Source organism: Diachasmimorpha longicaudata, chromosome 17 (genome assembly GCF_034640455.1).
Source record: "Diachasmimorpha longicaudata isolate KC_UGA_2023 chromosome 17, iyDiaLong2, whole genome shotgun sequence".
Classification (NCBI taxonomy): Eukaryota; Metazoa; Arthropoda; class Insecta; order Hymenoptera; family Braconidae; genus Diachasmimorpha; species Diachasmimorpha longicaudata.
Genome location: NC_087241.1, coordinates 4,814,544 through 4,840,047, shown reverse-complemented (window position 1 = coordinate 4,840,047; position 25,504 = coordinate 4,814,544). Strand labels below are relative to the sequence as shown.

General features: G+C 38.3%; 1 protein-coding gene across 2 annotated transcripts in view; it reads right to left on the bottom strand.

The window, feature by feature from the left end:
• Positions 1–25,504, bottom strand: part of Invadolysin (invadolysin) — a 64,594-nt gene that overhangs the window by 38,168 nt on the left and 922 nt on the right. The gene's annotated exons all lie outside the window — the stretch shown is intronic.

Sequence of the window (25,504 nt, the reverse complement as noted above, 5' to 3'; positions counted from 1 at the left end):
CTCGCTAAAGTCGTAAATAAAACGACTAAAAAATTGAAAATAAAAAAATAAAAAAACTTCAGTGTTCTGTCCCAAGCACACCGCTGAGTGCTGCTGGCCAGCATTTCCTTCTTCCCTCACAACTGCCAAGTGCAAAAGCTTCCTGCACCCCTCACCCCCGACCGAATTTAATTGAAATCTTTCGCCAACATTGTGGCGAGTATCCGACTACCGCAGACTTTGTAATACGCGAATCAGTTTCCTACTTGGGCAATTTCAAAATGGTAAATCCATCTCATCTAACCACCCACTGATGCTCCCCTGGTCCTTTTTTTTTTAACCAGTCAAGTTCGCTGGAGTACTGCCAGAATGTACCGGCTAATCCAGTTTATTTAGCTAATGCATTTTCTTGGGTAAAAATTTTGCTGAAGGGGATTAACCAACTTTTGCGTGACACTGGAAACTACATCAAAAGTTTTTATAATGAATAGTCGAGAAGACGGGGTAAAAGGGGGGGAGGGAGGGAGATGTGAGTGTTGCTGAGTGAAACTGAAGGTCTATAATCAATAATTACATCAGTTCTTAATTTTCAATGAAGAAAAATCATTGAAAAAACGAAAAATAAAATTAATCATTAGAATAACATCTTTTTGGAACCCAAATGAGAGAACGCAAACTCAAGAAATATTTTTATCCACCCACAGGATAATTTTCATCCTTAATTAACCTACGGAAAGTATTTTCAATAAATTGTTTCCCACCAATCAATGTCCTACCATAAACATAATTTATTACGATCGCATTATCCCCTCCCATCGACAACTCATTGAATTATCAAATGACATTCAACGAAGAAAATTCCTAGGCAACGTATTATCGTTGGAAATTCCTGTACAAAAGACTTCACCACTATCAGCGTACATGGTGCTACAATGTCATTAGTTCACTGGTGGCTTCATTCCATTCAGCCGACCATGCACGTTTACGTGACAGACAAGCTTTGCCATCAGTTCACAGCCAGGGTTGAAGGTATACTACTCTCTGGGCGTCATTATCGGCATTAGGTATACGGGTGTTAGCCCTGCCAACGTGGTTTAGGGCCTTTCCACTTTCGATGCGCACGTTGCCCACCACCAGGAGAGCACAACGATAATTCGATATCCTACACTGGGGAAAATGCAAACTCGTTAACGTCGTAAACGCATTTCAACGAATTCTCGGTGAGGAATTGAAATCTACGACAACTAATAACGAGATGGTTTCAATTTTCAAGGGATTTATACTAAAAGTGACGACAAAAGATAAGAAAATTAAATATGAATTTCCCGAGTCGGAAGTTCTCCATTAAATTGCCATAAAAATCCATCAATTGTTGCAACTGAAAATTAATAATCCATTATCAGTCTCTTATCGGTACTCTTACCGTTCATTAACCACCAGAACTACTTTTCCGCTGAATTATCACCGCTTGTAATCAGCCTTTTAGCATCCGAAATGCATAAAAGTAAACGACGCCCGATAGCGCGAAAAAAAAAAAAGTACCAGTAACTTTCTCCCTCCTCCGGACTTTTTTTTTTTTATCCCGAGGAACAAAGCCTCAATCGCACGCCATCTTCTGCATTTTATCTGGTCCCTTAAGGAATCTGGGTCGACCGAGATGCCGTGACGGCCCACGGTCTCCCGGTGCTTTTAGCACGAGATTAATTGCCACGAGATTAGAGTCAACCGCTCAACCGTACGCTAACTCCAGCCCTTCCCACCCTTCCATTGCAAAAAGGGAAGCTATTCGCGAAGAGATGGAGGATAACCGGAAAAGAGGGTATATCGAGAGTGATCTAGGATAAACACTGTAACTAAGGTAAAACCTACCCCCTCCGGAAGATTCATGGCCTGTAAAACCACGAATTTGAATTCCGGGCCATTTCAGCTCCTCGAGATGATTCTTCACGAAGAAAAGGAAAATTTTCATTCAGAATAACTGCAGGGTGAGTAAAACCTGAGTCAAATTATTCAGATAATTTTTGATAATTTTATTCACCAGTGGAGCTTTGAATTAATGAAATTAATTTTTTTGTGGTTAAATTTCATTATCGAGAATAATATTGCGAAATTAAATTTATCCCTTCAAATGAAAGACGTTAAAAATTTGTACAACAGACTCAATTGATTAATCAATTAATCAAACACTCCCCCCCCACAAATTAATTAATTTAAAAAAAAATAATGCTCTCAACAAAATAAATAATCCCACCCTAATTGAAATTTGTAATAAACCCCCTGGTAAATATTCCCATAATTCAACTCAAGTTTTGAAATTCAACAGTAGTTCACTAACGAACATTGAAATTCATGAGGTGGGATTATTTGATTTCACAGCCGTATCCTAGAAGGGTTCATCTGACTAGGGGTAGGGTGATAGCACTGATGGAGTACCCCTAAATTCGCTCCATTGCCAATTACCCTAATCACTGGACAAATTCACTGGCTCAGGGCTTTCCATCTCTCTAAATTTCCTCATCCTCCTTCATCTCCACCTCCCCCCTTAACCCCCTTAACCCCCTACCACTCTCAACTACCCCATGCCACTACCAATCTCACAACGCTACAATTCTCATAGTCTGTACGATGGTCTTGTTCTTATTCATACGTCTGGTGTTGCATGCGCTTGCGCTCTGTCGGCTTAGTTGAGTTTAACCGAGCATTAGCCGCATAAATCAAAACTTGGGCATCCCCAAGTTGGTCTTATGCCGTCGTTTCGTTTCGTCGACCATTCAGAGTCTCAAGAGTACTGTGAATAAAGAGGTATGCAGGTCTTTAAATCCCAGGTTCAATCTTTTTTTCTTCTTCTTCTCGGCGAATGACAATGGAATGGGATGGGATGGGGTGGAGTGGAGTGGGGTGAGGTGAGGTCTTTCTTTCAATATGAATAGTCTCAGTTCTTCGAGTTCTCCTGGATTTCCCAGATTTTTATTCTTCATGAAATTCATGATTTAATGAAATTTATTGCAATGTCGGGAAACCAATGTTTCATCGATGATTCTCACGAAGAGCTCAAAACATAAAGGAATAATTTAATTTTAAATTATCTACCTATACTTATTCATTCATCCTTTGATCCTACGAACGTATGACTCGTCTGGAATTCTAATGAATTTTTTTTTCAATTTTTTGAGGCATTTTGAAGTCTTGAAAACAAGATATCATTTTTTTTAATTGAAAAAAAAATAAGATGATGTAATACTGCGTATGGAATACATCTGTCTATATATTATATACTATATATAATGCAGAGGGCGTTGCGTTCGTGTCACTAACTCGAAAAAAAAAAAATTTCTCAGAAAAATAATACCGGAAATTGAACGAAAAAATTTCTACCAACGACAGTTGATTGCCTCGAAACAAAAACTAGTCTACAAAACATTGATCTCCACCAAGTGGTCTCATTAACTTCCACACCATTCATTGGGGGTAGAAAACTTTCCGACCCTATCGATCTGCACTCATAGTCACCCCTTGGCGAATCGCCGGCGCTAGGCACCCCAGGAGAAACTTGGGCTATCTCCCTGGTTTTGGGTAGCAAGGTAGCTTCTGGTTGTGCTGGAATTTATCGTCAGACATACGGTCGGATGATTATGCCAATTCCTGGGTTAGTACTAACCGGATTGATCCACACACGAAGAGCACGAGAGTTGGAGAGTTAGGAAAACCTCAAAATGATAAGCCACGGAATATCTAACAGCCATTAATCATGACGATCGTTCGTAAAATACTATTTTGCACAGAGTTAGCTCTGAATACTTAATGTTGAGAGGGCGACCTAGTGTCAGACGTAATCCTGAAGGTGCTTTCCTTGTACGGGAATTACGACGGCTCTCAACCATAATTTTATACGCCAAAAGTGATTGATCATACCTGAGATGTTGATCAATTAAAATTGTACCGCGAGAAAAATTCAAATTATCCAACTGGAGGTAATTAATTAATTGATTTCAAATTAATTCCGATCAACTGATCGTCTCGTGAAGCCAGAAATATCTCTGGATCCAACAGAGATTGCGAAATTTTTGGGAATAGATTTACTGGAGAATTTAATTTCTTTTGCAAAGATAGTGAACAATTTGTCTTCAACTTTTCTTACTCGAAAAAACTAAAAACTTTTTATCAGTGTGCGTGCACCAGACACGTGACCACTGCACCAATGATTCTACAACAATAACCCATTCAGCCTTTAGTTTAACAACATACCACGTTTCAATACTGCATACGCACCCACTCCAGTACAGTATTGATCGGTATTGTTGACTTCAATGAAACAGAGTTAGTGAATATCAGGGTAGAAAGCATACTGCAGTGGTGGAACCTAACCGAATCCACCGCAGTTTATGGTACACGCCCGGTGGCTTCCAGTGCTCTCAATAATGAAAAATTCTTGATAATCCAGTCGTAAAAATCTGAAAACTACGACTCCCAGGGGTTATCGAGTCAATTGAATTCCGAACAAAAATTGCACCAATTAATTTGAACAGTAGAATCCCACAAACAATGAGGCTAGTGCACATTGGAACATACCAAAATATCAAACGTAACTGGGCTCAGAAAATAATTTTATTTACAGAACAAATTTTCATATCAAAATTATCTCATCGAACATTTGATAAAAATCACCAGACTATTATAAACACTGGTCTAATTAAACTAAAAATGTAAAGGATTTATGTCAATCATTTCGTGAATTTAATTAAATATTTTTCTGGGCCCACAATTTCCAATTATTTTTACTCTAATCCACACGAAAGGAAAATTTGAGTAAAAATTAGACCTCCAGAGGGTGAAACGAGGGACGAATGTCAGTTTAACCCCAAAAATTATCCTCCCAACTCAAATTTCATCCCCCATTTCGCCCTCAAAATATCATTCCGTCCACTGACCCCATTCATTTGACAAATCAATGACATATCCCCCCTGATATTTTCTCAAAACTACATCCAGCATTCAACCGCAGTGATAATAACGCCGGATTATGTGATACAATAAACGAGGAGATAATACAAGGTCCCTCTTGATACCTCTCGACGCGACGATGCCGTACGCAAACTGCAAAGCAATACACCCGCGGGCATAGTCATACACTATATGTGGAGAGTATCTCCACCCCCTCCTAACCACCCATCCACCCCTCAACGAAGGATTGCTGCATTAATCCCGTTTATAAGGGGTGGAAGGGAGGGCTGGGGTGGAAGTGCATAAGATTATATTAAATCCTCACGTTGAGCTCACCAGTATGAACGCTATTGCGAGTTATATCCCCAGATACTCCCTCACCGATTCTCCAGCCAATATTGATGTTTCAACTTTTTTTTTTCTCCCTCCATCTTGCTGAGGAAAAGAACTCCTTGAAAACTTTTCAAATACAATTTTTTTTTTCTCTCCCAGCACTTGTATATCCCTTGAAATACTAATAAATGGAAAGTTTCAAGGATTCTGGAACTCCTTTTTATGTGCATTTACACGTAATTTTAACGATATTCGAAAAGAACATCTGAAGTCGATTCAACGTCATCGAAATTTTAACATAAAATATCGACAATCCACCCCCACCACGTCCAAAATTTTATCAAATAATTATCTCCACATTTTCGTGAAAAATAAATATATTTTCTGATGATTTTCAACGACTCGAATGACCTCCAACTGACAACTGATAAATCCAATGGTGTCATTGAACCATTTTGTATCTTCAACATTAAAAAAAACCTAATGTTGTGATCATTATTTGCACTTAAATGCACAAATAGAAACAGTAAGGATTTGTAATGTCAGTAATGTAATCCTCAAGCACAAAATCGTTACCGTAAAAGTGAAAGAAGGTGGAAGGTACGGTGAAGGCAGACGTACAAAGAGTACCGAGTGGTGATTACGGAGAAGCACCCGGGCCCAACAAAAGATTTCATTACAGATACACCCGGCAAAATGAGAAGAGCTTGTATACGTATACATAAGAACTGTAATGGCCGATTTCTACTTGTACACCTGACACAGAAACAAGCACATACAGTCGGCTCGCCAGATCTTTTTTTCCCATTAGACAAGTATATTAAAGGGGCTTTCATGCTGAATATAATCTTGGAGAGATGTTGAAAAAACCATCTTTAATTGGTCCGCCTTTCATCGAAAATGGAGGTTATTTTTATGAGAATCAAATGAAACTAGTGAATTGAATGACTCCAATGTTGTTAAAAGTAATTGTCTCGGAATATTTTCTGATCTTCACCTGATTGTTGATATTATTTTTATCGTGTGAATATTTTTATATATTTGGTTGATGGAAAATGGGAAAGTCCAGGGGCGGCTCTTTAAATTCATTTGAATGAAGTGAATTTGACCTTTCCCTTCAATGGATGACGGAGAAAGGTCATGTTACTGTAACATCGGAATAGATTACAAAATCGGGATTAGAAAGCATTCCGTCGACAAGGTTCCAACGATCCCACTGCATCGAGAAAAAATATTCCCACTAAAGGGATTGTTTTCCTGAGAAAATTTATTTTTGCATGTCGTGGGTAAATATGCGACTTATCGGATGATAATTCTAATTATTCCGTTGAATAATCATTAATTATTCGCCGAATTTTCAAAATTTAAGATTTTTTATAGAAAAAAAAAAATTGAAAGTTCTAAATATCAACAGATGTCGATAGAAATCAATCAAAATCACGTGTACCATCACCATTTGATAATTATTAAAAAATATTGACAACAGAAATACCAACTGAACTATTTATCAAAACAACCCGCGTGCAATTCGGACCAAAAATATCCCGAGAAGCCGTAAAAAAGTGATTTTAATTTTCGAAATTTCTCAACTCCCCCCAAACACAGTCTCACTCAACATTGTACAATTTTCACAAACGCAACTACTATTTCATTTGAAATTTTATTAATACAATATCTCCGGTAGGTAGTTATCAGCCGAGCGAACCATTCCCGGATTTCCCTAGTTAAGCTTTATGGACTTCAGAGTTCATATTTTAATTATTCTCTTGGAGAACAGGGCCGTGTGTATGAATGTTTACAGTTAGTGCACCAGCACATGACAACTGCATAGCCATATGTACATGTGTATTATCCAGATTCACTGTGGGGGTATCCCATTCACCGAATGCAGTGGCCATGCAGACACCTGAGTTTGATGGGCACTGCGTGAATTCACTTTGGAATATCTGCGGTGAATTGACGTCACGTGTGGGACATTTCAGTTGGATTGAAGGTGATTCGTCAGATGTTAAAAACCACAACCGAGCATTTTGCCATTGACCATTGATGTTTAATTTTGTTATTATGGAATAAGGGGGGAATAAGTTACTTCTGAATTATGTGGACATGACTCATCCATCACATTCAGTTACTTCACCATCACCTGGACTGAAATGAAACTGTCTGGCTCGTGTTACTTTTCTCAAAGAGGGCCAATGGCCAAAAACGATAGATTCACTGTTGAGATTAAACGTTCAATTTCCGAGGGGTCCAAAACGATATCATTGTTCACCCACCAATCGAACTGTTCACTTCGAAAAAAATCGATTATTCTATTTCTATTTTTTCCCTTCTTTGATATTTCAGTTTAATTTAATTTACTTTTATTTTTCAATCTTTCGTTTTCACTTTTCCATTCGATTCCGATCACCATTTGAGATTAATTAATCTCAAATGTCGTGTCTTTATTACATAAAAATCAATGAAATACAATAACTAATATCCAATCGTATACTATTTCCTCCACAAATTGAAAACAAAATGATTTTTTTTTTTCAAGTTAATCCACTCGTAATAAAGAGGTGGAGACGTCTCTCACCTCTTACGTAATCGGGTCATCAATAAAAAAAAAATATAAAATAAAATATAATATTAATGATAGAATGGAACGTATTGTATTGATCTTCGATAATTATTCTACGTCGTATGAAAATTACTCGGGTGAATATTAAATCTGGAAGTCACTTGGTGGCATCAGGCACTTCGGTAATTTCAACATTTTCATGTTCCCGAAGACGAAGTTTTTTATGTTTCCCGAGTGAAGAGAAGCTTTATATTCGCTTTACGAGGGGAAAAATCAATGGAGAGATTGTCCGGGAGAAATAAAATTTCTGATTCAATTTTTTTACATCAGTGGTGAAAAAAATGTGGCTTATCTCAAGTGGACGGATGTGAATTCCATATTTATCCCGACCCATATAGACATATAAAATTATTATTTGTTTCAAGAATTATTCAGAGCAAGAGCTTGAAGACTTTCCCATCTCCTCGAATATTCAAAATATCTCCCACCCCCAACTGACACTGTTTTTCTCACTTCCCCTAATTTCCCCGAAAGCCCCCACTTTGCATTACCCAACTGTTCCATTCGTCTTTTATTATAATTCCCCTCAGATAAGTAAAGTCACGTGTGGAACGGTAAATCGAGAGGGTCGTTGAAAAGTACTACGATTCCAATAAAGTCTGATGGGCAGGTCGTTCGAAAGCCCATAGTCGTCACAAGCCCTGAGATCCGACCTGATAAACACCGTATCCACTCGTACTGAACCAAAACCCCTTTCCCTTCTATTTCATTTTACGTTGAGAGCAATTTTTTTTTTCCTCTCTCTCTCTCTCTTTCTCTCTAGTGGCACAACGACCCTCATTTTCGCAGTTAGCCGCTCGTCACGCAGAGTCCATCCATTCTTGTTAACGAGGAGATAAAACAATTATATCCAGGCGTTGGATGAAAGAGTATATGCATTGCGCTAAAAAAAACTGTCGAGGAGGTAAGTATATGAGTACAGCAAAAGCGTACGTAATGCGCCAGGGGCTTTGAGCTTGGCAGTCATCTCCTCTTTTCTACGTCTACTAGTACCTCTGAAAAACGCCTCTGGAGGATGTTTAATGAGATTTTTTTTTTTTTACCACTGGTGAACATACCCCGGACTGTACGCAGATGTGCGACGTGAGCAATCCGTCTTTGTTGGTGACGGTACTACACGAGAATTAAATTACAAATGTTTGTTGGTAATTTTAAAAATAATTTCGCCTCGTATTCCAGTACTTTATTTTTTATATAAAGTCCAGAAAGGTGCGCATGTATAACAAATAATTGTGTCAATAGACATTCGTGAAGTTTCCCCGTTGGCACGTGACAACGATGAAATATTTATCTGTCACCCGTGATTTTTCATCGCTATTTTACTTCACCGACACGTCTGACCCAAAAATCAGAAAAAAAAAATAACTAAGTCGCTGATGCTTTACCAATATCGCAGGCCCATTCTCCTTGAATATATAAGCCACTGGGTTGACCCTGTATTGGTATGCAGAGGGGCGGTAGAACGTTTCGATAGTCTCATGCGGCAAATCGAAATTCCTATCACGCACCGAGCGATAGCCGGCTGCCTATCACATCGTGTCTTTAAAACCCTCATAACGGCAACCCTAATAGCTCCACCAGGGGTCACCGCTCTTCACAGCAAATATTAATCTCTCCTGATGAATGCACCGATGTCAAAATTCAATAAATTAACAAAAAAAAAAAATATTACTTCTCCCCGAAATGCCCATTCGTCCCGAATAATATCGATCATTCACAAATGCTGAATTATTCCTATTGCTCCCTCTCCACCCCTTGACAATATTGTTAAAAGAAAATACCCATAATTCCCCAGTGTCTATTTTCTCCCCCCCCAAAATTGTCTCTCATCATAAAAACTTTATTATGACAGTTGAAAAAAAATCCTCCGTCAACCCCCTCCAACCCCATTATTCCTCTCGGTGAGGCCAGTTCTCCTCAATTTGTCGTTTTGGGTGACCCATTCTGGGGGAACGTGCTGTGGGAACCAGTGAGGTAATCAGTGCCCCAGTGCACTCTCGAGAATTCGTTTGTCCACTTGGAGTCTTTCCCCTGGAGTTCAAGTGCCCAGACTCCTCCGAACTGTCCCTAATTCAACCCCTCACCCACCACCACCTCAGACTCCAATTATTCTGTCAATAACCATCGCTATTCTCCGCCCCAGAATCGTTAACTTTTATCATTAACATCTCCTTATGAAGAGAACACCAAAAATACCGAACCAAGTGCACCATAAAATGGAAAAAAAAAATTAAAAATGTCCATCAAATTGATCCCTGAACAAGTGCTTCATCAGGAGCCCTTCGACTCGTCTCAATTATTCAATTCACATAAATCATATTGAATGGAAATATTGTACGTCTTCGTGTATCCAACCGACACCTAATACTGACATCATTGAAATGTAAATAGAATTTCGTGAATATCAGCGGTTGAATGCACCAAGACGTTTCCCACCATCACTCAATACGACATGATGCGGTCCTCATCCAAAGACTGCGGTACTGAGATTACACTGAGTTTCCAGTACCTGGAGACTTCACCGAGTGTACATTGTGCACGTTTACGCGCATTCGAAACGACGCTAATTGGTATTCGAGTGTACGCGATGAAGTTCAATGAGGTGTGGCTGGTATTGTACGTTCTCGAGGATAGTAACCTCATACTGAGACCTCTCTACCTCTCCTCCAATGGATATGTTCGCTAAAATCTCAGTTGAGTTGAGATAACGTGGTACACTGAGCTATGCCGATAACTTGGTTGTAGTGCATTTCGCCCATCCGAACACCAACTCTGTCTATTATGTATCGCATCCTCCAGGAAATGTCTTGAATGTGATGGTAAGGAGACTATCAAGAAAGACACCAAGACGTCTTCCCAGTCGAATGACGAGAGAAAGAAATAAAAGTACCAAAAGATCTTGATGAAATTCATTTTAAAAATTAATCCTGAGCTATTAAACAATTTTTTTACCCCTCATTAACCTCACCCTGTACTCAACCCCACCCCTAAAATCTCAGTCGAGTTGAGATAACTTGGTCTAGGAAGCAATGTTGGTAACTTGGCTTCCCAGTGCTGTTGGCCACATCTGAACGTAAGCTCCTGTGTATCGGGTACTCTCTCTCTCCCTCTCCCTCTCCCTCTCTCACCATCATCTCCCTCACTCACTGAAGCTGGCTATGCCAAGGTGGATCGTATAGGTGATCGAATCTGAAATTCAGATTCCGAATTCTAGCCGATCGGCTGCCTCCTAATCAGATCGTGTTTATAGGCGGTGCACGGATCCTAGTCCTGCCAACTGGAAAATCGAGGCCGACTCGGTTCACCGAACGCGTCGTCCAGGGGAACAAAAGATTCCGCTGGTGCCCTGTTCATACTTTTTTTTTCTTTTTTTTTTTTATTCCTTCCAACCCCGAGGTTTTCTTCGCTTTTGTGCAACCCTCCAAACTTTACTTTGGCCTCCGTCCGACTTCACTCCCTCAGCTTTTTGAGAGCAAGCTCTCGGCTTTATAGAGGTGTACCTTCGCTTTCAAATCCCACAATCCTGCTTTGTTTGCCTCTGATTTTTTTTTTTCCCCTCCCCCCTGGAGTTAGCACATTTCGGGCTTTGATCCTACATTGGAGAACCAGGGAAGGGGTGGGGTTACAGGGGAAGAGATGTCTCTACTCTTTCTATTGCCATTAAGGGATTAGAAACACATTGGAGATGGGATGATGCTGACGTAAGCTTGTGATTTGGGTCAAGTGAAAAATTCGGATGCGGGTAGACAGTTAGAGAGGGATGAAATAAGTGCGTTCCCTTGAATTTTCAAGGGTTAATTTATGATTTTAAAATACTAGACTATACTTCGAATCTATCCAAATGTCGATTAAAATTCAAGATACGGTAGTCGACTTCGTGAAACTATAGTTGGTTGAAGTGATTAAACCATCGTGAGAAGGGGGAGGGGGGCGGGGGGGGGGGAAACTTGCAACATCCATTAAACTATCTTTGGTAGATTATATTAGGGACTTCGATGAACTTCCGAGTCTTGGAGATGAGCTTCGGACGCGTCGAAACCCTCTTATAGTTTATAGGTTATGGACGATGGTAAGTAGATAGTGCGTTAGTTATATTTTTCGGTCGGTAATGAACTGTTCCGTAGGTTTTGGGGGGGTGGTAAGAGGAGGGGGCTATAGGAAAATGCGTGGGACATGTTGAGGTACTCCCCCCCCCGCCCGCCCGCCCTCGCCCCTTGCGCCCCTCAACCACCGAATAAGTTACTACAGTGGAGAAACACTATTTGCACAAGAAGCGGGTAAACTCGAAACTCTTGGGCAGAAAGTTTCACCCTGTAGAAGAGGGTGAGGGGGGAAACAAACTTGTGAGTTGTAAAATCAAGCGGCATGCCGTGTTTCTCATATCAAAATCCACCGCAGCATCACGCCTTGTATAACTCGTGTTACCGGAAGGGGTTTTATTCGCGTGAGAACGTCGGTTTGACATTGAAATTTTCGAGTAAATGATGAAATTAAAATGAGAAATGTTAAGTAATAATTACGGATTAATTAGAATAATCGAGAATTTATGGAAATGAGAAGGATTAAATATGAAATGTTTAATGAATTCTTGGGTTAATTTTCCATGCGGAGAGGACTCGTTAAAAATTTATAACTTAAATCGTTGTACAACTCAGTAATTTCAGATTTAAAATGATTTCATTCCGTTTTTTTTGTATTTTATTCGTCACGCAACCGATCAAGTTCCGTAAAATTAAAAAATAATTGAATTGAACTTGAAATATCTGGCGAGATCCGGGGTTGACGTGGAAGTCTGAGGGGCTGTGGAGAATGTAATACAAAATGCCTGGAGGGGCCATCGCCCTCGGCACAAGGTGACGCGAATGATATATGTATTGTGTGAGGCTGTCTCTCCAATTATTGAACAGAACCTCGAAGAAAATTCCCATATTCCCACACAGCAATAGCAATATTTTGTGAAGTCTGAAAGGCCATCACCATTTTTTTACCAAAACAAAATTAAAAATAATAACCAAGTAGAATGTACTCGACAAAAACGATGAAATAAAAACATAAAAATGTAGTAAAATAATTACAAGCGCAAAAACAATTGCTTTTCCTGTTAATTTTCAATAGTATTGAAGTTTTTTTTGAGCTCAATTAATTAATGAACTCTTTTCCACCTGAAGTCAGTGAAAATTGCACGAAGTAAAATTTCAACGAGTTCATAGGGGAAAAAAATGATAGGAAAAGTTTGGATTATCCAGAAAAGCTGCTTTTTACCCGACTGGCATTTTTCTTCTGACTGGAATATCCTTTTTTTAATTTTCAATTCTTATTTTATCTGTTTCCAGAGTTGGAGAGTTTCTATCAAATGGATAATTCACAACTTTTCCTATCGAAGAACGATATAACTGAGTCGATAATGAAAGAGAGTGGCGTGCGCTGAATTTGTGCATCTCAGCGGGTGAACAAATTGACGGGTAGAATTATTTTTCCCGGTATTTGTCTCTCATTTTTCATTATATCGAATTATCAATTGAAAAAAAATTCCCCCCTGCACTGAATAATTAAATAAAATATTTAATATCGTCAAAACACTCGGTGGAGTATTTCTACAGACGAAAAATATAATTATCATCATTTCTTGGGAAATAAATTGAGGTAAAATTAGAGGTAAAATAATTTCCGATAGATTGAGCTCAATGAATTAAAAAATCCCCGTCAACTCATATCGAAAAATTAATGACTTTCGTATTCTCCCTGAAAAAATCCGATGATTTACCACCACCGTAAAGCAAAGGGCTTATATTGCTCCAATAAAGCGTGTCCAATATTTCAGACTTAGTGGAGATACGACGAGAAAATATAACCGACTAGCGTCAACTGCCACATGATAAAATTAGAAAAACTTGGCTTTCCGAACTGTCTATCTTGGTTTACGTACATACCTGTCAACTTCACACGGTGTTACCGTGCTTTCATAGTCGTCAAAGTACTTCCCCTCACTTGTCAGTCCACGGAAAGTAACGAGAATTGTACGGAGAGAATATATTTTCATATCAAGAATTTTTTCAGTGAGATACAGATAAACAAAGAAATTCAGTAAATAAAAATTGTTGTGCAATTATTCTCGTTATTCTCGTTACTTAAAAAATATTCTCCCTGATATTTTCGTTATTTCCATCTCAAGTAAAAATTTCCAGACATAAATTATTCTATCGCTTACCTGAAACAAAAAAAAACACCCCACATTATTTATAATCAAATATCTACGCAATGACGAGATAAAATAAAGATTTTTAACAGTAAATTAACTCCTCCACAAACAATGCATTTCCTCACATCCCCCGCGCAATTCCCGCAAATGCCCCCAGGAAAAATATTATGACGAAATCGGCACGACAACACCATCAAGCCGGATGTGAAGAAATCATCCTCAACCAGAGAATAAAAAAAATCCCATTTGTGCAAGCGAAGTATCATTCCGTTAAGAATAACAAAGTACAGTATAAACGGCGAATAACATCCCAAACGTGACGATATACAGTCCCCAGCATCCCCCGTAAATTCCCGAAGAGTGTCCCAGCGTGTGTTGTGCAAACTAACATATGCTTGTTTGAACATTTTATCCAGTGGGTATGATTCATCGGGCGATATCACGAGTAGTCGCGGGCACAGACCCGAGGTCACTGTATTCCCACGCGGGGGAATTTGAAGCGCCGCCTTTTATTCGAATCTCCACCGAAGCCATTCATTGTTCATCCTAGAGAGTTGATGGTAACAATCCGTAATATCCCTTTCGCCGGTCCAATATTCACTATATTCGGACTAAAAAAAATTTTAAACGACCGGGAACGCCAAAGAGAAGGTAAATATTTGCTGTGACGAGTGGCTGACATTCGGTAAAACGAGTGAACAATTTCCGATCATTGTTTTTCATTTATGCCAATGCATGATGTCTCAATACATGAAGAATCTGATATTATTAAATCGACAAGAGACAATCGCTAAACGTTGCAACAAATTTTCTTTCTCCTTTTTCAATCTGTTCTTTTATTCACGCGCCATCAGTTGTGCATTGGCTCACGAAACGAATGGTAAGTAAATATTTGCGATGTTGTAGGAAAATCAATATTTTATGGACGTGAACTACTTTTCATTGAGAGGGGAATAATATTTTTTCGACGTTGAAATGCTCGAGACCGATATTTGCAGAATAATTCTCGATGTGAGAAAAAATAATAGCATTCATTGGGAGGAAAAATAATTGAAAAATAATGACAATAAAAAAATTATGGAAATGACAATAATCATCCAAAAGCAGATGGAAATGGATAAAATGTTAATCAATGTAATAAAAATAAACAGCTTGATTTTCCTGAAAATCATTCATGAGAAAACTTCTCACAAAATGTAAACCGTTCTTTCACCGTTTGAAGTCATAAAATTATCATAAATCCTCTGGTGATTCGCCCCTTTGATAAATTTCCACGAACTCCATAATTAATTATTTTCTTAACACCGCTGGGTCGGGTAAATTTAATGACTCTTGGAAAGAAATTAGTGAACGCAGAGATAAGGAGTCGACCCCACATTCGCAACTCGTTATATTAATTGTAATGAAGGAGAAGAAGCCACGTCAGGTTCAACCTCATTATGATAATTTACTCAGTTTGAAGTAGTGTATTTCCAAAATATTTGCCACTCGTTGGCAATTAGGGCCGCGAGAGATTACAAATACGACAGTACCAGGACGCCTCCGCTAGATGGGGCAAAGTCTACACGAGTCCCTCCCACGAAAAATAATTGTAACTCAATTTGTTCAATAAAAATCTACAACAATTGATAGGATTGGAAAAATTGAACGGCGTGGATTTTCGTTTCCATCATCTGTCAGACGTGTAGACTAGGAAAATCCAGTCAAACTCATCCCCAGATGAATTCACCGGCCAGACGAGATAGCGCACCACCCACACTTGAAAATCCTTCACAAGATACTCGAGATTATCGGGATTCCGATAACACAGATCGAATACACTCGACACACTTTACTCTTCAATTCATCCTACCGAAGTTAGCAAACACCAATACAGCTTTAGCCAGTGGTACATGACGAGTATACTTCATACTAGTCAAAGTTTTTCCAGTAGCTGAACGAAACCAGTGAGTACGAGCGAGTAGTTTGTCAAGATTGGTTTACAACTGCTGAAGCCCTGATGTCTAGGTACTCAGAAGCAGCCGCGAGACCAAACTAAGTGATTTATTTATATACTTGTTGATAGAGTATATATATTTCCAAACCCTTGTGGAAGGCCATCAACTCATGGACAACCTATTTGAACTGTTCATGAAGATGATCGAAACGTATTGTGAAACTGATCTTGGATTGTCAAGACCTCGCGCCCATTTTTTTGTTCAGATATTTGTCATTCCCTGACAAATTATGACTGATTACATGAACAAGTAACATAACACTGCACCGAATTTCTCGTGTACCATAAAGAGGACGATAATCAACTGCATCGACGATGTAAATATCAATTAACCAAAGACATCCTGACCTCACCTACAATCAGGTGTCACATCTCCAACACCAACAAACCTCCAACTCGGTAAAATCGATAAAACCTATCACGGAAAATCCTGGTGGAGTGATTTTCTTGTTTTAGGTAAATGAGAAGGGGTAGATGGTAACGAGATACCACACCAACTCTCCAAACCCCTCATCTCCACCGACTTTTACGTAGTACCGGCTCGGCAATCCCTTCCTCAACGTCCAACTCAATTAATTGCAACCATAGTAACGTAAATTGGAGTAAAGTACTTTAAATTTTCCTCCCCCCCTCCGGCAATATGTTAACGTATTTCTATAACATAAACTGTCTAATCGGTTGGTGGATGGGTATCAATCAATCGGAATTTCTACAATAGAATCCCTCCATCAGTGATACATAATTACTGATCTACCAAAATGATGATGACGTCAGTCATCAATTAATTCAATTTCCATACCAAGACACCTTCTGAAAGACTATTTAAAGACGTGTCAAACCAAAGACCCAATAAGTCTCCCAGAAATCCAATAAAAAATCCCCAAGTGATTGAATATCTTCAATCTTGATTGATCACAAAAATTATGAATCTCCGATTTCCTCCCCAACCCCATCATCACCGTAAAATAATTGAAAAATTATCAATCACAGTTATATAATGTCTCTTGAATTGTTGACACAAGCACTCAGACTTCCCCGAGATTTTCTCGAGCGCGAGTTGATTGGATTGGGTGAGGAGGTAAGCCGATTGCTGTCACGAGTCATACCAGGAAGCCGATAGGGCTGGATAGAAGGATGAAAGCTGCGGAAAATTAAAATTTTTCCATTGCCCCCCCTCCCTCAATCAATATTCACAATTTGTTTATTCATTTTTTATTGCCTTATTTTTTGAATTACCTCGATCGAATCGTACCTGGTTGATAATGATACCGCTTCACCGGTGACTCACTGAAGAAGGCGTGTGTTATCACGTGAGCAATATCGAGTTCGATCAAGTGCAGCCCTTATATTCACATGAATATGAAGCACGCAGGGATTCACGACGGAGTACACCATTATAACTTCATCAACGAAAATCGATCCAGGGGTTTCTACACTCCCCCTGTCATCATAGATTGTACCCCAAACCCACCCCCTCCCCTAAACACCGGATATTTCATTCCCATTAGTTCATAGGTGAATATTTACGGTCTTTAAATTGTATTTTGTGAGGGTACTCCACCTTCAGGCGACTGCGACTATTTGATAAAGAATTTATCGTGAAAGTTCAACGTGAGAGTAAAATTCGAAGTTAAAGTTGTGAAAATTACTGATTTTTCTTCCAAATGGACGTACTCCTATCGTTTAAATTCACCTTCTCCTTTTTTCCTTCTTCATCGATACATATTTGTATATTCAATACATACAATTGGTATCCAATCAAATAAATATAGAACAGAATGTCTTCCTCAAAATTTTACTCAGATATTTTTAGTGTGTGAAACAATCCTCGATATTATTTGGAAAAATTTTATATTTTTTCAGTGCTGGTTCAACAGATGGTTTCCAACATCTCGAGTGGACATTGGAGAATGTCCCATCAAACACTTGAAGGTCCAGTAGTTTTTAAGGGGTACTATTTCATCGTTCATTCTAAGGATCGTTATTTTTTCGATTACATATGATTGTTTAGTAAGAGAGCCTTAACGTTTGGTCAAAGATATTGAGTGTTGAATTGTCATGAATACTGTCAACTTTGGATGAGGATAATACTGATGCTGTCACCAGAGTAACTAAGTGGCATTCATAAATTATCAGGGCTTCGTATTGTTAAAAATATTAATAATAAGGAGACGAAGACGTATTTTAAGATATTTTGATGAATAATTCGACTTCACTATTCGCAGTCGAAGGCTGAAATGAAAAAGTGTCTTGACATCTCCCTTGAATAATCGATAAGACCAGAGACAAGAATAAAATCGATCAATGAATGAATAGATCATCGTCTATTACGAGTCGAAGTAAAAAATATTCGATCAGATACATTTTCTCAATTTCCATAACAATGATAAATGCAACTAGGATTCTCCGTTGATAAACAACTACACCGGCGATGAGTAAAATCGACTGAGTGCTGTTTTATAGCTTTGCCGATATTTGTAGCTGTAAAAAGTCCATTTTATAGCATCGGACTGTCAAGAAAAAGAAATACAGGTACCGCCTGTAAGTTCTAGCTGTGGGGGCGTAAGTGTGGTCACTTATTGAATAAAAATACCCATCTACCCTGTTTAATAACAGTATTACCCCCTGTGGACATTAACCCCCCCCCCCCTATTATCAATTGGAACCACTCGTTAATTGTCTACATTTAAGGGAATTTTATTGTCTTAAAAGTTTCACCTGAAGTTTAATTAATCGAATGAGAAAATTTAACTCACAACTCTCTGATAAATTACGAAAACGAAATTGAATTGAAAATTTCATTTTGACTGATTCAATATCCGCTGCAGGTGTCATTCAAATACACCATCTCAGGTTCATCCAGGGAAGTTGGAATATAATAAAGTACTGAAGAGACTTGTGACATTTTGCTGTACGATATGAACGAGATGTTGAGACGTGGTTGTGATGGTGGAAAGGGGGGATGTGGTAATAGTACGTTTGAAATTCGAGATATTTCAAGCGGAGATAATCAGCAGAAACCGACGGAGAAAAATAGATAAAAAGACAGATTGAAAATTCAGGGATTTTTCTTTGTAAAAAAAAAATTGACATTCGACAAAAAAAAATCTCTCACATTATTTATTCCCCTAATTTTCATTCTCCCATTTTTTTTATCACCGCAGACGTCCATATTCATCATGTGGGCCGGGACCCATATTTTTTTCTTCCATTTTTCCCCGAATCCCAAGAATTTTTCCATCGACGTAGCACACGTTTCCCTTTCATCCGCCCCTCAAAGCATTTTGGAGCTTATTTTTTTTACGACATGTCTCTCTCTCTCCACCAACTTCTCTTATTATATATCGCTAAGCTCCTTATTCCACTTCTAAAAGGATACATTCATCACTCGAATACTTCAATGATATCAAAGATCACAGTCCACGTAGACGATTCTATTTGCAAGACGTGTATTATTCTCATCTCAATATCATACGATAACAATATAACTCGAAAATGCAGAGGCGTACCTTTCGTGGATGCCTTAAGGGAGGAGTGTAACAGATGTACGAGACATCGTATTCGAAAAAAACTTTCACACACCACGATGTATGCGTGGCACGTCTTTTCAGATTGTGAAGTTGTATTATCGACAACACTCACCCCATCACATATGAGAATATTCGAAAATTGACACACCATGAATTCCCAGTCACCTCCCTTACCACGAAAAATATACACCATCCAGTGAAACTTTAAATGTAACGGTATAATAAAATAAAATTCATGTACGATGGGGGTGAAAAGATAGCGATGGAGCGAAAGAAATTCACAGCGATGTTGGGGGTAAAAGCAAACATCAGCTTCCCTCCCATCCCACCCCCCTCACCCCCATTCCCCTCAGATGTTAGCTCTTTTTGCTGGGGATATGCGAAGTAATTGGAGCATAAAAAATCGACTGAAGAGGTGGAAATTTCTGTCCAATGGTTCCTTTTTTTTTCTCAATAACTAAAAAAAAAATATACTCCGAATAAATTAAATGACAGATGATTTTTTAAAATTATCTTCGTGTGAATGTCAATACCAATAATCGCTCTCTTGATTCATCTAAAAATATCCAGCGCCTGGAAGGAAATCTAATTGATAATCACGAAGATATTTTCAACGGAAATAATTATTCAATTGAATTCTAAAAATAGTTTGAATTGATTAATTAAATGGGACAGTGAGAGCCATTTGATTGCGAGAAGATTAATTTTTTTACAATAAAAATTACAATGCCTTTGCCATACCAATCACGACAGGTTTATAATACAAAACAGGTTGTTGCCTTTATGACACGAATGGCCATGAAACTGGTGAAATTTTTTTCAGTGGCGCAAATCGTACATGACGATTGACGTGCCGTGACGAGAGACGGTAAAAGAGTTAGCGACTTTCCACTTGGTTCACTGGTTTTATGGACGACCAAGTGTCGCAGAGTACGACGCACATGAGGAGGATGAGTTGGTGTATGTAAATTTAAAGTCATAAAATAAATACAAGTGCCGAGAAGAGAGGGAAAATTGGCCCAAAGAAAAAAAAAAATATTCAGATTACTTCATTGTGTTGATATGAATACAGCAGCGATAAAATTTTCGTCTCGAGGGACAAGATTTGATTGATAAATCTCACGTGATGAAATTGACAAATTAATTCTGATTTCGTTGGTGAATAAAAAATAAAATTTTACCTCGGTCGACAGGTCTTATTGTGGTTTTACATTGAGTAAACATTGCAATATTGAATTGCGGTAAATATTTGGTGTTACAACCGGATAGATCACTGATGAATTGCGTTAACGAAAGGTGGAACAGGCGACAAAATTAATCCGATAAAATTCAAATGAACTAAAAAAAAAAGTCACGCTCCTGATGAAAATTCCGAGATTTTTACCATTAAAAATTCAACTTTAAATTAATAAATTAAATGAGATCGAGCTAAAAAAAATTTACATTCCCATCAAATCCTCAAATTAAATTATTATTCAAATATTCCATCAAAGCTCAAATGTCCCCAATTTTCCCTAAATGCAAATTTTAAAAAAATCATAAAAAAAAAATTTTTTTCCACTCAATCATTTGATTTTATCGTCAATTTTCCCCTGTTATCTCCACACATCCACTGAGCTTTTTCAAATTGAGTATTCGTGTTGTCAATTCAAAGGCACGTAATATAAATCGGGCCAAGGAGGCGTTAACACCGTGAATTGATTTCATTTTGCATCGTCGATGTCAATAGCACATGTATCAAGCCCTTGACACACCACACGCTACACTATTGAATGCTCAACTCGACTATTACCCTGCCCCCCCTCCCCCTTCCTCCATCACCCCAAATTTTTTTGCCACTCGATCCAAGTGTAATTTTCATTGTTCATTCGTCAAATCAAAGAATAACATACCGCTTTAAATAAATAATCCTCAAGTTCAACGGTTTTTCAAGCTCTTTGTCCACATTGTAACAGACTTTTCAACTACTTTTGGGTCTTGAGCACCTGACGACTTCGCGACGAATCAGAACAAATGAGAAATGAGAAGTCTGACGTTAAAACGTGGTATGCATTATTATAGAGAAACGAGATGTGGAGTGGGAAAAACTTGAGAAGGAAGAACAAAAGTCGAGACGCACGAGACTGTCGGAACTGATTAAAGCAGCCCCATGAAAAGCCCTTAAGGGTTAATATCAGGGGATAAGAGAAACCAGTGAATTTTTTTTCTTTCTTTCTCTTCCCTTTCATTAATTTCTTCCTAGTCAGTCTTGGCATCGACTATTGTAATTATTTTTCGTAACTAACGACAGGTAAATTCTGAAGTGACACGATATTTCCATAAAAATTAATTTTCCCAATTATTTATCATTTTTTTTTCTCCAAAATTAGAGTCAAAAATAAAATATAGGGGTAGTCGGAGGGGGGAAAGCAGTTTCCCTCCCCTATTACCAATATTTTTGCGTAATTTTCCCCATATTTTGTAACTGTTTTTTCATCCAGAAGCGCAGAAATTTCGCAAAAAAAATGGGCATTTTTTTTTTGAATCGGTGGATTCCTCCCTCATATACAGTATAAACTGTTTTGCTAGAAATAAGGAAACGAGAATAAGTGAAGCTTGGGAAATGAATTATGCGACGCTTATTGGCTGTACGCCAAGCGGTTTACTATCAAAAGTCAGCGGGGGGGGGGTTAGGGTTTTGCGTTATACCCGGTAGACGCCTGAGGTGGTCCGTATAGACGATGTGTACACATTCGCCTCCTGGGGCTCTTTTTGGCTTTGGATTCCGCTGCCTTCCAACGTCTCTCCAGCCTGTCTTATTTCAGTATTTTTTTCTACCATCCCTCCCATATCTAAACGTTATCCCAGTATTACTGTACACAGTATCACCCTCTCGTCTCATTTTTTTTCCGCTCCTCTGGCTCAGATCAATAGGAATGATGTCTGTATTTTCCTGTCATCCCCTGCGATTCAAATGTCGGTAATAGGAAATTCCAAATCGAGGAGGGGCAATATCAAATGCGGACAAATTCACGGGACCTTTGTGAGGGTTGTGGAGGGTTGGAACCCACGATATTCCTGATGAAAATATTTCTAAGACTGAATTAACAATATCCGAGTGCGTCGACCATTTTTTCCAGTGAAATAATTTTTCAATTTAATGTCGAGACAAGTGGAAAATTGCCCGGAGGGTTTTTTATTCTCAAAATATTTCAATTGACCCAGTCACGCGTCTCCCTGACGAGCATCGAGTGCATCTCACCGTTGCAATAAACGAAAATCACCGGAACAACAAAAAAAAAATTAATTGAAATCGAGCCATCAGGCGAGGGATTAGATTTTTCCGGGGAAAGTTGGAATAAAAATGCCCCCGGTGTGGAGATTCAATTTTTCAAAAATGCCGGAAGGCAATACCGATGTCTATTAAATTTCCGCTTTTGATTTTATACATATTTTCTTTTTTTTTTGCAATTGCGGTTTTTGCGGTCGCTGAGCGTTTCATTGCGCTACAGACGCGACGCAACGGTGAATTGGCCACTAGTTCCAGCGAAAGGGAGAGGGAATTCAAGTGAGAAAACGCGTAACGGCGAGAGTGCGAGGGAGGCAAAGTTATTCGATTAATTTCACGTTCGTTCAGTTATGATATCGGAGAGCCTGACGCTTCCAATTTGGCCGGGTTGCCAGCAATGAAAAGTTCAAAAACGCTACACGTCCGCTGCGTTTTGGACATTTTGCATGACGTACACTCGTTTCTTTCCAACGATTTCTGAATGACACGTGTCATGTTCGGGGCCAATGACACGAGTTGAACAATTCTGGAGGTGGGGAATTATTTCTTGTAAAAATGCAAACCTGGCACCTGCTTTCATGTTTATTCAATTCAGCTATTTTTGCCAGATCGATATTCTAATATCCCGAATTTTTCAATCACCCAAACGATTGATAATTAATTTTTTTTTCAATATAAAATATAGATGAGCGACAGAGAGAGAGAGAGAGAAAGTTACTGGCGTCCGAAAAACCTCGAAATTCTGATTTTCTATTTCCATTTCTTGAAAGAAAATGTCAGAATTCAATCACTGAATAATTGAGAATTAATTTAAAACGTAAATAAATTCAGAAAAAAAAAAATTTCTCCACGAAATGAAATTTCTCCGCTCTGTCCATCACATCTCTACATTAAAATTTAATTTCTCCCACTGATTCCCTCAATTTTCACCATTAAAAAAAAAATCAACCAGAGCTGGTCAATATTTACCCCATAATTCCCTGATTTCAACTCCAGAATCCATCAAAACGTAACGGCATAATTACAGAGTGGCAATCGGAGCGTGTAACACAGAAGCTATTATGTTGATGCACCGGTGGATATGGGAGGCATATGATAAATGAAAAGTAATCAAAGCTAAAAGAACCGGATGCACTCACTCAACCAACTCTCATATCTGCCACAATATTTGTCATCTCCACGCGACTGTTTTTACCCCGACTGATGGTAGGATCGATCCAACCCCTTTCCTCTTAATGCATAAAACTTGATTTTCATAATGAATATAAATATCGTCGGTTAATCACACCTCAAATTAAACCCATGAAAATGCAATCAAGAGCCGGTTGAAATGAATGAATTTACCATACATTAGAATTCTCACGTCGTAATTAATATCATTCATGCATTTTGACTAGCAATGCAGCCTACGCAATTCATATACCTTGTCTCGAATGGGGTTGGTTGATTCCGGTTGTAAGGAGCGCGTGAAATTTTGTGCATTGCACACGTCCAACCGTATGTACATAATGTGCATTCCACAGGGACAGAAATATTAAAGGAAACCTATACATATTGTCGGTGATTAAAAATTCTTGACTGATAAAATTTTTTTACGCGTAAAAAATTATTCTCGTGAAATAAGCAGATGTTCTTTTTCCAAAAACAACGGGTTTTATGCAATTAGAATTTTTACTGGTGACATTACTATAGAGATTACTGTATTTTCAATGGCCAGCACTCACGAGCTTCAGATTTTCTAATTAAATTTATGACTTGGCCCCGATTATTAACAGCATCGAATTCAGGAGACGGATTTAATTAACATAATGAAATAATTTTGAAGGAAAGTTTTCCAATCCATAATAAATTTGACAGCATTCAATAATTAATTGTTTTGGTATTAAATTCGCTCGTTTGATTATCGAAAGGATGAATTGTTTATTTCAAACAATTAAAACATTTGTACGGAAATAATCCCTATTAAATTGGATTTTTAACGACAATTGTCAGATATTCACAAGCCCCAGATTTTATAATTAAAATCAGGACCAGTCCTCTGTTAATAAATGCATTCAATGCATGGAATTAATTAAATGAAATTGACAGAATATTCTTACACAGCGTACAGAGGGAAAAGTTCAATAAAAATTACCCAGAAAATTTAGTAATTCGGAGTGAAGAATAATTCCGGGAAAAATTAAAAAACTTTCTCAATTTTTTTTCTGAAAGACACTTCCCTCTAGAATTACCAAACTTTTCAGTAATTTTCATTGAACAATTGTATTGTCCTCTCTGTGACCAACGAAAAAAATATAAATCCGGCTTTAACTGGAGCCCAATTAATACCTCATAAAAAAATAATTCATCGCCCACATCAAATAAACAATTCATCTGATTCTCATGCCCGGTTTCACCAGAGTCAATGAATAATTCCACCCAATTAGAATATATTAGAAAATAAAATGCATTCCGCGCTTTAAAAATTATGTTTCCATACTTTACGATTAATTTACATAATTAGAAAATCGTTGGAATAAATTCTCAAAATCAGGTCCCCCCAAAACTTAGACCCAAATCTCCCGGAAACTCCTCTCACGATTTAATTCCCTCTCCATCGAAAAACCTCGGGGATAGCAGCGAGATGCTGTGCTAT